At 36.4% G+C, this 16,542-nt stretch overlaps 1 long non-coding RNA gene across 2 annotated transcripts; it reads left to right on the top strand.

Moving 5' to 3' along the window:
• The first annotated feature begins 4,310 nt into the window (after positions 1-4,310).
• LOC112084622 lies at positions 4,311-6,008 on the top strand. Of its 2 annotated transcripts, none has more exons than XR_002898293.1 (3): positions 4,311-4,683; positions 4,816-5,388; positions 5,804-6,008. It is a non-coding gene; the product is annotated as an uncharacterized LOC112084622 (long non-coding RNA). The 2 variants fall into 2 exon arrangements; XR_002898294.1 differs by having other exon boundaries at positions 4,317-5,165; positions 5,288-5,388.
• The last annotated feature ends 10,534 nt before the right edge of the window (positions 6,009-16,542 follow it).

Below are 16,542 nucleotides of genomic sequence, written 5' to 3' on the forward strand. Positions count from 1 at the left end.
CTTCAATGAGTGCGGTACACAGATTCCCATACCGAGAGTCATCAAGGCCTATACGGAACTGGTGGACTTTCTCATTGTCTCTCTCTTTCACAATTGTCTTCGCCACTCCACAAGTACACAATGGCAAACGTTGATAGACCACCAGCTCATCCCAAAGCGTGGTCAACTTGCCGTAATAGTCGAACACGACTGTCCCTGTTGAAGACATCCTACAAGCTGCGATTTGAGCTGATGAACACAGACTTGGTTTCCCACTGAGAAATGTTGCTTCAAGTTTTTCCAAAGCTGACATGCTTTGGAAACAAAAGTTACCGTGGTTTTCACCTTTGGTTCGATTGATGCCCTTATCCAACCGACGATCATGGAGTTTGCTGCAATCCAGTTTTTGTAATCAGAGCTTTCACATCATGGTTTCTTCAATGTTTCGTCGATGAAACCAGTTTTACGCTTGGTATGAAGTGCATTAAGAATCTCGCTGGCCCAAAGATTGTAATTTTCTCCATTCAACATGACCTGAGTGATCATCAAACCGGGATTATCCGATCCATACCACACATACTGAGAAGGAGACACTATCTCCACAATTGCGATCTCACCGGATCCTGCAGCTGCTTTCTTACCAGACATAATAACAAAACTATTAGTTCAAACAATGAACAAACTTGCAAAATATGATTTTTTGGAAGAGTTAGACTATAGGCTCTGATACCAAACTAACTTGATTTTATTGAATGACATTTACAAGGTATTTATACATCACATTCTCCAGACAAACTTTTCTTAACTACCAATGTGGGACAAAGTCTTTATTTACAAAATAGGAAATATTCCTAAAACTAAGGGATCCATATATATCCCAATAATTTTTTAGATGGCAACTTTACTATCATAAGTATACCCAACCATCTTATAACTCCTACTACTATCGTATCCTATGCCACATAACCTGAATTTTCGCTAGACTTTGATCAATCTACTTTGTCTCAACCATGGGTTCCAAACCGTGGCTATATCATTCATGCCACATAACATGGAGTAGCCATAGCAGCCTTCCAAGTTTATTTTTCTCTTAGATTTTAAACTGGGGATATCTAAGGTTAACTCGCACACTTTAATGTACCGATCTTGGTCATTGAGATTGATGCTCGTCGAATAAATCTTGGAACCGGTCTGTAACATGAATTCTGATAGTGTTCTAGTGAATGCTACTGCTAAGTTGTTATTGACGAATCTCTTATCATTGAAAAGAGGGTTCCATCCTCTGCAAACGACTCTAAAGCGAGTGAGGGATAGAGGTGGAAGACGAAAGAGTATATCTTCCTCCAACTCTATCGGAAGCTTTATCGATAAATGAGGTTAGAGGTTTTGTTTTGTATCTTCTTCTTTTTTCCCTTTTATCTTTTTTTCTCTTTATCTTGGTAACGAGAATGAGGAGAAGAAAAACAAAATAAAATAAAATTACGATATTTTGTTAAAGAGAGAGATATATATATATATATAAGGTAGTGATAAAATCAAATGTAGATATAACTTTTATTTTTGGAGTTATCTCGGTTCTTGACTATATCTCTATGGTGAGTTTACAAGACTCAACTTTCTGGAAATCTTCTTAGCATTACTCTTTGCTTTACTCAACTTGTGTATGTTGTTTCTTGTAAATTTTAAAGACTCGATGTTATTTTACGCAATAATTAATTCAACTACGTAATTAATATATATGTTGTTGTCTTTTCCATTTGAGTAGTTCAAAGTAAATATTAAAGTATTTTTGTTAGTTACCATTCAATTTCTGGAAAACCATAACCCATCTATGATCCTCCCAAAAATCAGCACTCTAAAGTTGGTAAAGGGGATAAATGTAACACCTGTGTTTGGGAAAACCTTACCAGTGGGAAGTTTGGTTAAGGTAGTTATGAGTTATGCAGAGCAGAAATGGGGAAAAACCAGGGGGTTAACTGAGGAAAGTCGGAAATGGGTTTAGCCGGAGAAAATTGGGTTTAGTCGGGTGATTCCAAGCTAAGTCTAGCTTTTGCCAAGCTCAATCAAGTTTTGCCGAGCTAAAATCAGCTGGCCGGGATTTTCCGGAAGTTTAGCTAGATATTCCGACAAGCCGAGTTTTTCGGGACTTGGTCGGGATTCGGACAAGGTTAGTCGAGAGCAGACAGCCTTTCTCGGGGTCGGGAGTACACAGGAGCGGTTATCGGGTGAAAGCGCTAAGGCAAAAGTGCAGGAATGGTTATGGATATGGCCGAGTAAGCGATAGCATGGAAACGGTTATTAGTCGGGCAGAAAGACTCGTGGGAGTGGTTATTAGCCGAGAAAGTGTGCAGAGTGGCGCGGAAACGGTTTCTAGGCGGTTTTCTGTGGAAAATCAAGTGAGGACCTATATATTAAAAGCTTCTGGCTCATTTTTTATTCTTCCCGCGACCAAAGAACTCAGAAAGATCGAGAGAACCGCTTTAAGAGAAATTAGTCAAGAGAAAGTCTGTTTAGCCGAGAGATATCAGATTCTAGCCGAGAGCGACTATGATTATGTCAAGTGTGATCCGGATCAGCCGAGCGATCGTGGGAACGAGTCTGAGCGATAGAGAATTCTGTCCTATTCGAATCTGTCAGAGAAACTCTAAGGTGAGTGTGTGACCGTGGCCTAGTTGGTCGTATTCTTGCTTAGATTCTAGCCGGTTGCGTGTTATTTCTGTGCTTGTCATCACATTTCTTCTGGCTATACCGTGATGATCGATCCACCTTATCGGCGATCTAGATCAGATAAGGCGCTCGCGGCTGTGATGCTCGCCGAGGCTTGTCTGGTTGCGGGATGATCGGCCAGATAAGCGTGAATGGTCATGCACGGGTAGTTTTCTGTTTCTGATGAGCATTGGCCTCGATCTTTGTTTGATGCGATTATACTTTGGCTCGGTGAGATGACATGACCGCTCTCACTAAGCAGTTCTGTTTGCTTATGCCTCCTTTTATGGATGCAGGTAAAGATAATGTCGGATCAGCGCGCGTGGACTAAGGCTGGGAAGGAATGGATGGTAAGATCTGGGTAGTTAAGGTCTAGTTGATATAATAGCTTATATGCGAACAATCATTATATTGAGAACCTCGATTTAATGTATTTCTGCTTTAATCTGCTTATGTACGGCTAAGTCTTGTCTGAATGAACCAAATGCAAAAAGCTAAAGAAAATGTTAAGTAAAATCCGGACCAAAAATTTGACTAAGTATTAGTTAAAAATAAAAATCTGGGTTAGGGTACTACAATAAGCCTTGCTTCAATGGATCATGAGACACAATGAACAAGGGGTCTGGAATGAATGGTCACACAGGTAGCTGCGAAAAGTCTCCTGATTTACCTAAATGACTCTTTGGATATGGACACACCAAGACAATCCAAATTTGTGATCGTTTGGATATGACTCATCAAACAGATCGAGTTGTGATTGTTGAGACAATTAAACCACAAATATGAGTCACCGCGGACTGATCAAAAGATAACTTCCAAATGATCAAAAATATTCACAAGGAAAATAATTGTGAGAATCACTCTCAAAAAAAAAATTTCTGATTATTTCTCTTAGAGATTATATGATTACATAGAGTAGAAATGTGTAGAAAACTAAGCAATCTTGGAATTAACAGTTTAGACTAAAATTAAAGACAAACATTAACTAATAGTTGAATGACTCTTTAAATTGTGATATTGAAGCTGGTCCAATTGGCACGAGCATGACCCCCTCTTGATCTTTCTTTCTGCTCTTCATTATCATATCACATCTCCTAGCCCTGTGCTTAGGTTATTTGACCTTAATTTGACACCCTTACGTATTCATATGAAGAGAATATAATAGAGTATATGATTCAGGTGGAAACTACACGATTCATAAGACTGATGATGGAAACAAACGAGTGAATGATCTTAGAAAGATTCGAAGCAAAGGGAAAAATCACACAAAGTCTGATTTAATGTTACATCGAAAAGCGATCAGTAGCATTCACTAATGGACATCAAATGCCCTCGATCTCCCACCTGCCAAAACTAAAATGAACAGGAAAAAATTTCACATGACTCTCACAAGCTTTAACCAAAATTCATTTTGGTAGTTATAGAGTGGAGCATTTGTCAAATGTAGCACTATTTATTCAAAACTAAGATACACTACAAGAGATTCGTTAGAAGACGTCACATTTCTAACGTCGTTTGATAAACCGACTTTAAAATTAGAAGTAAGAAGCGGTTTAGCGTCGGTTTAATAAGCGACGTAATTGATATCGGTTTTTAAAGTAAATTAATTTGTCGCTTTTCGGGACACCCACACGATACTTTCATTATCTGGAAAATTCAGAGAACTCCACTTGAATCGACCATAGAGTTTTTCATTATCTCTCGTCTCTGATTACTTTGAATCTTTCATCATTCTCTATCGGAATTCATATCCGGGAAATCAAATTTCGATTCGATTCTGTAGTTTTTCTTTTCTATCTCGTGATACTCGTAAATCGGCTCCAGAACGAAGAAATAATCGATCATTATGTTGTCTCTCTGATTCAATAACTTGGTTTTATAAATAATTTAGATTTGATTTGATGTTATGATGGATTCGTAGAAATTGTTTGGTAGGGTTTTTGGATAGAGTCTTCGGTGAGGAATCTCCAATTTCAGAAATTTTAGCTCGATTCGAAGGTAATTTCTAATCAGATTTTGATTGCTTTGATCTCTTTTAATTTTGGAAGAACTTGTGGTGTCACTCGATATTTGGTCTCTAATTTGCTACTTAGTCAAATCATTTTCCTTGTTTTGACGATGAACTTTCAGATGGAATCTGTTATGCATGTGAAATGGGAGTTTGGGAATGAAATGGTAGATTATGCAGTTCTGACCTAATTAAACTGTAAAGCTAATTTTTTGATAAAATAACTTCACAGAATATACAGCGTAAGCACGATGATCATATGTTTACTATATCTTATGATCATATGTTTACAGAATATACAGCGTAAGCACGATGATCATATGTGAACATTACATATTTTGTTTTTTTGATTGGTGCTCAAATTATAATACAAATCAAACTATGTGATATTTGCAGAGATGCAAGAGGAAAGACGACATTTATATGATTCCTTATGTTGATCCTACAACTAGCTTGTCTTAAAAGATTGAGGGTGATCTCTGTATTTTGTTCTGTATCTAAGCATGTGATGAACATTGGAAAGGAACGATTGTTCTACTGGAAATGTTACTTGTTTCATTCTACTTTAACCTTGTAGAATATTTTATGTCGCAGCAAGACGAGACATGCTTCAACCAAGTCTAAGGAGAGCTTCTTATTGCATCTTACATGAGACGGGATCGAGGTTAATCGAAGAGGGAACCAGAGTACATGAGGTTAGTTCTCTGTTCGTTTGAGTAGTTTAATTGTTTATTAAGGCGTAATATAGACTGGAATGATCTTCTAGTGCCTTATATATTGCTAGAGACATTCCTTACTATAGGACTTGATTAAATGTAGTTATTATGATTCTTGAGAGTTCAATTCTCGAATACAAATTATACGTTTGAGTACAGTACTTGTTTGTGTCAGCTTTCTATTTCACATTGATTAATTACAATTTATAGGAGATTCTTACCTAATTGAATCATAATCTTTCAAGCAGAGCATCAAGCATTCGTCGTATGTTTGTTCCGTTCAAAATAACTGTAGTAGATGTGTATGTATAAATACATGTAGTGATATATATGTATAATGTGATATTCTATTATTCTAAAACTAAATAGTTCTGTAATTTTTATCTGATTTCAGGGTTGTTACAAAGACGGGAGCTTTTTTTGAAGAGTACTACAAATATGTAGGCAATATTGTGTGTTGTGCATAAGATAGAAAACAGAGTTGCTTTCTGTGTAATAAGTAATAACATATTAATTATTTAATTTATAATCAATAATTTGATTATTTGGAATCATGTTTTGTAAATCCTAGTGGAATCACATTTTTACAAATTTTTGTACATTTAATAATTAATTAATATGAATATAAAAAGTTTTGCATAGTTGCGTCGGTTTTATAACCGATGCTTAATACTACAAAAGAAACGACGTTATAATTTTGATGTTAAATTTGACGTCACTTATTTATCCGAAGCAAAATAATTTGGCGTCAGGCGTTGTTACGTCCCTTTAGAAACCGACGCTATTACTTTGGCTTCAGTTAAATACCGACGTTAAGTAATAAATCAAACGACGTTAAAAGCCTTTTTTTTTTGTAGTGATACTTGTTTTGTTAGTAACAAAAACCTTTCTAAAAAAAAAGAATACTCATTTTCTTAGTATAGAGTAGCCCTAGGCATTCGGATACCCGATTCAGATGTTCGGTTTATCGGGTTTAGGATTAAATATCCATTCAGATATTTTGTAAATTTCGGATCGGTTTGGATCACTTTTAGTCGGGTTTGGTATTGAAATCAATATCTGGTTTTTAACCAAAAAAAATTTGGATTCAGATTTTTTTGGTTATATGTCAACCGAATACAACCAAAACATTTAAAATACCCAAAAAAAACCAAAAATCCAAGGACATATTTTCTTTGTAATACTACAATCGACAAATGAAACTTGCAACAAATGTTAACCTGATAGTAAAAAAACAACATCAACATTAATCCAGTCGAAAACTAGCTCAGAAGAGAAATAAAAGATCAATAATACATAAGATTGTTCAACCTTCAAACTTCTACGTTCAAAAGAAAAATGCAGTGTGAAAAGAGTAATAAGGAGAAGAACCAAATGAATTCCATAACTCCAAAGTCAAAGCTTGAAATCGAGTCTACCATGCTTCTGTTCTGATAAAACCAATAACGAATGCATTAAAAGACAAACCAAATGACAGAGATTTAGAGCAAACAAATCTTGAGATATTACTTACATCAACCTGAGTCTTAAAGTGCTTGAGAGGCTGAGATTCATTTCTATAGTGTTGGTGGATTATCATAATCTATACATGTAATTAAGAAAATATAAAAGTTAGAACATCTAAACTGATATAAGAAGAGCTTACTAAATGAGAATATTGTCTGTCTTAAGCTTGTCTTCATATTCAAATTCAGAGATCATTTGCTCCTTTGTAACCATGCTTCTTTTACCAGTAATCTGAATGTCTTTCTTCATCCACTGCTATATACACATCAAAACCTCAACCATATAGTGAGAGCTCCTAGCTGGAGGTACGATCCGACCACTAGTGCTAAAAGCACTTTCAGATGTAACAGAAAACACTTGCATTGCAAGAACATCTTTTGCCATTTCGGATAGCATAGGCAACTTAAAAGTGTTGTGCCTCCACCAGTCTAGCACGTTATACTCTACTCCAGGCATGGTGTTTGAATCCTCAACACTCTCCTTCAGATATCTGTTTAATTCATCTTGTGTATCTTTGCACTCTAGTTTCAGCAACCATCTCCTTGTATATCGAATCCACCCTTTCATACCCTAAACCCAAATCATCTTCCACCACTTCCACTCTTTCATGTGATTGCCATGATGATTGTCTGATTAGACTGTAAGATTATGTGTTTGGCCCTTATTGGTATCTATCACTGTATTCATCAAACATTGCATGCAGCACAATAAGGACTGACTGTCAGATCCTTTTGCATCGAAACAGTCTTCCCCATACAGTCTTGCAAAACACAGTAGCAAACCCCATTTTTTCCCTAGGATCAAAGACTAAAGCTACTATAAGCATATTGTTTAATCCCTTCATCTCGTACATATACTTGCAAAACTTCTTGAACATCACATCGGCCTTCTCTTTCAGCTCTGTCTACATTACTTCTGATTTTCATCAAATTTTTCTCAATAGTCACTATCTCCTCATAGCATTTAAATGAATTCAGAGTTGAAGAAGCCGGAACAATCAAATTGGAGCCATAGAAGAGGACTAAGAAACAGACTAACTTCTTAATCACATCCCAACCACTTGAAGGAGGTCCGACCCTTGATTTCCCATTCTCTAACTTGTTGAAGTAGTCAATTTATAACTTGACTTCTTTCTCCATCTTGTCGAATGCTAATTTGTATTTCTTTGCCTTAAACAACATAGTGTAAGTTGAGTTCCATCGAGTTTGATATCCAATGGCAAACTTACCCGAGTCAACTCTCATTTCAAAAGAACTCAGCCTAGTTGAATTTGATCTAACGTATGAGATAACATTACGAATTGCAGTAACACTAGAATCTATGTCAGCTAAACCATCTTTCACAATCAGGTTAATGATGTGAGCACAGTATCTAACATGCATAAAATCACCACCCAAAACAAATGCCTCACGATTTACCAAAGAAAATTCTGTCTGAAACTTCCTAAGAGCAGAAGTATTAGCCGTAGCAATGTCAAGAGTGGTGCAAAATACCTTCTCTAAACCCCATTCAGCTAAGCAATCTAACAGAATAGTTGACATTGTCAGACCTTTGTGATCGATAATGTGCCTAAACCCGATGATAAACTTCTTTAACCTCCAAAACATATCAATGAAGTGAACTGTAATCACCATATAACTCAAACTTGTTCAATAACAAAATGAAAAGGTAGTAAACTGAGGGATGATAATCAAGTTATAAAGGTAACATTTAAAACAAAAAAAACGCAATACATGTAGGCTGAGGAACCCATATATCTGTTGTAAGAGAAACTCGTTGCTTGTTAGCTATCAACAGCTGTGGGAGATCTTTTCCTACCCACATACATCTCAATAATGTTTCTTGTTGCTGTTCTTCTAGAATGAGTCTTGCAGAGGTTCACCTGCTTGCAGAAGTATTTCCAAGCCATGCTTTCAACAAAAGAAAGATGCAACTCCCCAATAACAAGCATCTTATCCGTAGCAGTCTTGAATACTTCCTCAGACACTTTCACAATCCAGATTACCACTGTGATTCAATACAGACTGACTCTTACCTTGGCTCTGACTCTGACAATCTCTCCATGCTTTGAAATATTTGCATATTGCTAGATGGTTTTTGAGATTGGAAGTCCCAGATGTTGTTGGACATGAAACGAACTTCTGACAGTAGTTGCACTTGCATTTCTCATGGTTTTTTTTTTGTTTTGTGAAATGATTCCAAACTTGAGACCTTGTATCAAGTAACTTCCTTGGCTTTGGTGGCTGAGAACTAGTATCTTCATGTATGTCCTTTGTTTTACCACGATTAGCAGTAGTCCTAATCTCTTCTTCTAGATATTCTTCATGAAAACCATGAGTGTTCTCTGTGTTAGTGTTTTCCAGTATTGGTTCAGATGATGAATTTATCTGCGTAACCAAGAAAAGAACTATATGAGAAGCTAACAAAGAAGTTAAAGTGTAAGAGAATACATAAGAGAGCAAAGACTAAGATATGAAAAAAAAAAAAAAATCGAACGTGCAAGAGATGAAAACAAGGAAGAACAGAAAAAAAAAATAAAAAATTGAACAAGAATTATAAGAGATAAAATTTAATACAAGACCATTGAAAGCAGCCACCAAACATAAATTTAACAACAAGAATAATCAAAAATAGATTACAAGTTCTAATAAAAAATACAAAGTTCTAATTTTTACTGAAAGTCGAAGAACAGTAAAGTCAAAATAGAGGGAGAAGGAACAACTAAGAGGATACCTGAGATCGAATTCTCGATGCTTTAGAAGTCAGAGAGAAAGGGAGATGTTTGGTTACTGATTTCAGATTGAAATTAGGGTTAATGCCTGAATTTCGATTGGAAAAGAGGAAACACAACGCCTGGGAAGCTCAAGAGACTGCCTTGATTTGTTCGACATATTAGCGATGTTATGAACACAAACATGTGTTTGGTGTGTTCGTTTATTACTTTGGGTATCAGTTATTTTCTGAACCAAATCGAAATCTGAAGTTATTAGGCATCAATAACCACTCGGGTATAACCACTTGGGTATTTTGACAAATCTGAATCCGAACTGAACCAACTATTTTCGGGTCAGTTTTTATGACAGAAGTTCTGAGTTTCAATTCCTAATAGATGTGATTTCTACAGGTTATTAGTGAAGACAACTTTGTAAAGAAATTTCCAGTGTAGTGCTGTGTTTGCAGTCTGCTTGGATTCTTGTAGAACATAAATTGTCAACTAAAAATTTATTCTTGTAATAGTTTTTTTTTTAATATCTAACTAGTTTCTAACTCCGTGCATCCGCACAAAAATATTTTTTATTGTTTAACCAATTTTGTAATATAATTTGTGTTTTTGAGTTTAGATATAATTATTTTTATAAATATATTTTTTAATAAGCGAAAATATTGATTTTTGTGTTTAGATATATTTTTATAGTATTAAAATTAATTATGATTATAAAAATATAATTTTAACTCGTCCACTAATATTAATTCAAAATGAACTATTATAAAAACATAATTCTAATTTTTCCGTTCATATTACCGTATAATATAAATATTTGTTATAAGTTTAAGATGTATTAAAAGTATTATTTAACATTATAGTTCTCTAAAATTTAATCAACAAAGGGAGTGTACAACTGGTTTTTCAAACCACATTATAGTGTATGCAATAATTTTTAATTTTTTATGTTTTAATTTTGTATGAAAAATATATTTTCGATATACATGTATAATTCAAAATTAGTGATATTAGTTACCAAAATATTTTTAACCTGATTTTTTATATATATTTTTAGTTCTACGAATTTTAAAAAATATTTTACATTACTTTAAAAATTAATTTTAAATAAATTAAAAACATAGTCTACATTGGTTTCAATAAATAGACTTTAGATGACAAAAAAAAGGCAAAAAAATATATGCAACGAAAACTTTAAATATTAATATGTTTCCACTGAAAAATCAACTAACTGCAAAAAAAATTGACAATTAGTAAGAAAAAAAGACAGGTAAAAGTATGTACTATCGACTAAACAAACATATAGATGATCTTCGAATTTAAGAAAAGAAAAAAACAAATACACGTATTTTATGCTCGCATATACAATTCAATATTAGCTACAAAATTCATAAAAAATCACATTAGATAGTAAAAATGATGCGATTCTCAATAGAATCATCTCCCTAGATCACACTCAAGCACTGGATTGGAACTGATAATCCTTGCAAACACAAAAGTTTCAAGGTGTGGAGACTTGATAAGACTCCAAAGCCCGCGGTAAGACCTTTGATGAATTTGGTTCGATTTTCATTACTGGATATGACTCACCAGTCAAAGAGAACCGAGGTTCTTGAAGGATACTACACGCCAACAAGAGATTTTATCTTAACTTAGAAAGAGATTTTTGATAAAAAAAAAAAAAAGATAAGATAGTTTCTCAAATGAGATTACAAGAGGGTATAAAGAAGTAGAAGAGAGTCACGGCCAAAGCAATAAACATGTCTCAAAAATTACAAGTGCAAGCTGTCTAAGTTTGAATTCAAATGCTTCCATAGGCTCATCTTCATGGCCGACTCTTTTGGGCTGGACTTGGTGGACTTAGATGCTTAAGTGATCCAACTCTGCCTCATTAAAAACCCATCACTAGAAAACCCATTATTGGGACAAAACTAATAATGGGGAAAAACAGTACAAAGTTGGATCATAAGTCCACTAAGTATCTCGGACTTGGATCACAACAAGAGTGTTTGAATTATACTCTTTTCCCTTTGAACTTGGTTGGCTGATGATGTTGCTTACGGCTTCTTTGAGTCTTCTAAACTTGGCTCTAGTCATTGGGCCGTTTGCTACTTGCAATGCTTCCTTAGGTTCGAGCTCCTTAGTTACAAGTTCCTTGTCTCCAAGCTCTGGTTTAAATAAGCTTTCCATGATCGCATCATCCCCCTCCTCTTCGAAAGGATTTGACCTCAAATATGGATCATCTGCAAAATAATGAACTAAATCAAAAACATTGAAACTTGAACTCACATTATACTTACCTTGCAGGTCGAGTTGATAAGAATTGTCGCCAATTCTCCTTATGAATTTGAAGGAATCATCGATCCTAGGCATGAGTTTAGACTTCCTCTCAGCTGGGAATCTCTCTTTCCGAAGATGAACCCATACTTGATCTCCTTCTTCAAACATAACCTCTCGTCAGTTCTTATTTGCTTTGCGGACATACTGCTTTGTCTTTTACTCAATGCTTTCCCTGGATTTCTGATGGATCTGTTTAATAACTTCAGCTCTTTTCTTGCCATCCAGGTTTGTTCTTTCACTTAAAGGCAAGGGGGTTAGATCCAATGGTGATAAGGGATTAAAACCATACACAATTTGGAATGGGGAGAATTTAGAAGCAGAATGCATGGAGTGATTATATGCAAACTCAACATAAGGCAAACAGTCTTCCCAAGACTTAAGATTCTTTTTAACTAATGCACGCAATAGTGTAGATAAAGTCCTATTAACTACCTCAGTTTGCCCATCAGTTTGTGGATGACAAGTAGTTGAAAACAGAAGCTTCGTTCCTAGTCTAGACCATAAGGTTTTCCAATAGAAGCTTAGAAACTTAGTGTCTCTATCTAAAACAATAGACTTAGGCCTTCCACGCAAGCGAACAATTTCTTTAAAGAAGAAACTAGCAATATGCGAAGCATCATCAGTTTTGTTGCATGCAATGAAGTGTGCCATCTTAGAGAATATATCTACAACGACAAAGAATGAATCCTTTCATGTTCTAGTCCTAGGCAATCCAAGAACAAAATCCATAGAAAATTAACCCAAGGATGCTCAGGAATAGGTAAAGGAGTGTATAAACTGTGTGGTTGAACCTTAGATTTTGCTTCTTTACAAGTTACACATCTAGCACATATTCTCTCAACATCTCTCTTCATATGGGGCCAATAGAAGTGATCTTGCATGATTTTCAGGGTTTTGGTGACACCAAAATGTCCCATGAGTCCGCCACCATGAGCTTCCCTAACTAACAAATCTCGGATAGAACAGTTAGGAATGCAAAGCTGGTTACCAAAGAAGAGGAACCCGTCTTGTCTAAAATAATGATCTTTAGCAAACGTTTTCACAAGACTGGTAAACTTCTTTGAACTCAGGATCAGACGCATACATATATTTAAGTTGTTCAAAACCTAAGAGCTTTGCATCAAGAGTGGAGAGTAACACATACCTGCGAGACAATGCATGGGCTACAACATTGTCTTTACCTTGTTTGTATTTGATGACATATGGGAATGTCTCGATGAACTCTACCCACCTGGCATGTCGCTCGTTGAGTTTCTGTTTCCCTTTGAGATGCTGGAGGGACTCGTGAACAGTATGAATAACAAACTCTTTGGGCCAAAGATAATATTGCCATGTTTGTGAGGCTCGGACCAATGCATAGAGTTCCTTGTCATAAGTGGGGTAATTCAAAGTAGCACCTCCGAGTTTCTCACTGAAGAAGACTATTGGCTTCTTATCCTGCATCAAAATAGCACTAATTCCTATTCCAGAGGCATCACATTCGATTTCAAAAGTTTTAAGAAAATCAGGAAGAACTAAGAGGGGATCATTGGTTAGCTTATCCTTTAAGGTCTGGAATGCCTCCTCTTATGCTTGTTCCCATTTGAACCCTACGTCTTTCTTGATGATCTCTGTGAGTGGAGCAGCCAGAGTGCTGAAATCCTTCACAAACCTCCTATAGAATCCGGCTAAACCGTGGAAACTCCTTACTTCACCACCGGTTTTTGGACTTGGCCATTCTCTAATGGCTTTCACCTTTTATTCATCTACTTAATTCACCCTGCGATCACAACAAAGCCTAGAAACACAAGACTATCGGTGCAAAATGTGCATTTCTTGAAATTAGCAAATAATTTTTCCTTCCTAAGCACATCTAAAACCGATTTTAAATGCATGATATGATCTTCTATACTTTTGCTATAAACCAGAATGTCATCAAAATAGACTACTACAAATACACCTATGAATGCTCTAAGAACATGGTTCATCAGTCTCATGAAGGTACTTGGTGCATTTGTTAGACCAAATGGCAATACTAACCATTCATATAAACCATGCTTCGTTTTAAATGCAGTTTTCCATTCATCCCCTTCTTTCATCCTAATCAAATGATAACCGGTTTTATTATCTATCTTAGAAAAGATACTAGAACCATGCAACTCATCAAGCATATCATCAAGTCTAGGGATATGATGTCTATACTTAACTGTGATGTTGTTAATTGCTCGGCAATCAATACACATGCGCCAGCTTCCATCCTTCTTTGGTACTAGGAGCACTGGAATGACACAAGGCTCATGCTTTCCCTGATGTGACCCTTCTCCATAAGTTCATTGACCTGTCTTTGAAGTTGGTTTCTACAGGGTTAGTTAGATAAGCAGGGCAGTTTGGTAATGAGGCTCTGGGCACAAAGTCTATCTGGTGCTCTATGCCTCGCACTGGTGGTAATTCCTTCGGTTGGTCTTCTGGAAATATATCTTTATAATCCTGCAAAAGTTCTGTCATCTCACTTGGTAATACTGGTGTTAGGTTAGTCATATTCGCAAGACAATCTTTAAAAACGAATAGCAAAACCGACTGCTTAGTAGATAAAGCTCTTTTAACATCACCAGCCTTGAGAAAGAAGTTTGCGAATTGGTCGATGGTTTGTCCTTCTGTTTGAGCTGAACCTGGTCTTGGAAAACCTCCTGAGGCGTCAAAGGAACCAAAGTAGTGTTCCGGCCTTTGAACACAAATGAATGCTTGTTGGTGAACCCATCGTGTATCACCCTTCTATCTGATTTCCATGGTCGGCCGAGGAGGATATGACCAGCCTCCATTGGTAATACATCACACAGAACCTCATCCTCATACTTTCCGATGGTTAGGGGCACATTAACTTGGTTCTGCACCTTCAACTCGCCACTATCGTTGAGCCATTGTAACTTATAAGGTCTAGGATGCTTCTTTACGTCTAAACCCAGTTTATTGACCATAGACTCACTAGCCACATTAGTAAAGCTTCCTCCATCAATAATAAGAGAACAGACTTTTCCTTGGACTAGGCATCGAGTATGAAACAAGTTCTCTCTCTGCTCTTGTTCATCGCTCTTAGTTTGCAAGCTCAATGACCTTCTAAAAACAAGCAAATTCCCTTGTGCCGGCAGCTCTTCATGCTTGGATAGAAACTCATGGTCTGCCTTTCCATCCTCTGATTCGACCTCTCCATTTTCCAAGACCACCATAACTCTTTTGTTTGAACATTCCGTAGCATAATGACCAAGGCCTTGACATTTGAACCACTTAACATCTCGAGAACGTGTTGTAGGAGCCTCTGTTTTGTACTTGTTGTCTTGATGAGACGCAAAGGATTTGTTATCCGGTTTGGTGCCTACGATTTGCTTTCCTTCCCTTTGATAACTCGGTTTGAATGTAGAGGTGGTGGCTCCTTGATTAGATCTTGTTGTACTCCTCTGTTTGAGTTGTTGCTCCACTAGTATAGCTTTATGCAGCATCTTTTCAAGGTCCACATAGTGTTGCATTTCCAGCCTATCTTGGATATCACAGTTAAGACCTCCAAGGAATCTTTACATGGTTGCCTCACGATCCTCAGAAACATCAGCACGAATCAACAAGGTTTCAAGCTCTTGGTAATAGTCTTCTACTCCACGGCTGCCTTGAGTTAAACGTCTAAGTTTATTATGCAGTTCCCAGTGGTAATGACTTGGAAAAAACCGCTTTCTCATGAGGGTTTTCATCTCGGTCCAAGTTTAAACAGGATACTCTCCATTTCTCCTTCTAGAAGTAACAAGTTGATCCCACCAGCTCAGGGCATAATCGGTGAACTCTGTGGCAGCAACTCTTACTCTATTGATCTCGGTATATTCTTGGCAATTGAATACCAATTATATCTTCTTCTCCCATTCTAGATAGGCGTCAGGATCATTCTTCCCTTGGAAACAGGGAATTCGCAGATTAAGACATCCTAGATTGTCTTGAAGACTTTCAGCCCCACTTTTGACTCGCCTTGCTTTTCTTTGGCTATGATGCGATATGACTGACTATAGTATTCTTCTGACGCATGATCTTTAGGTGGCCTGAGTTTATCTCTGTTCTTCTCAGGGGATTGATCTGGATCTTTTCTTCTAGAACTTCAGTCAGATTTGGCATCTGATTGCTGTTGTAGTTCCTTTCTGAATACTTCGAACTGATCTGACATTAACTTCGTAAGTTTTGTGGTCATGGCTTCCATCAGTAGCTTATTATCTTGCTGTTGGCTTGTTTATCCATTTGACATGGTTTTCCTGAAATCAGCAACAAGTTTTTGATTGTTCAAACATGAAAGATGACCCTTTGTGTACTCCAAGTAACTGAAGAGACTAGATCTGATTTCTTATGAATTCGATTCGACAATATGGTCTAAGATGAACAGATCTGATGTTAGAAGTTGAAAAGTTAACTTGATCCAAATGGTTTATGATGCAACAACTATTAAGAGATTCAATAGAATTCTGATCTGATTGTAATTAGCAAGATAATAGATCGAAGCAACAAGGATAGAAACAACCTGATGATTCGATGATAACACCGGATTTTGACAATTTTTA

Source organism: Eutrema salsugineum, unplaced genomic scaffold, assembly GCF_000478725.1.
Source record: "Eutrema salsugineum unplaced genomic scaffold, Eutsalg1_0 scaffold_4, whole genome shotgun sequence".
Lineage (NCBI taxonomy): Eukaryota > Viridiplantae > Streptophyta > Magnoliopsida > Brassicales > Brassicaceae > Eutrema > Eutrema salsugineum.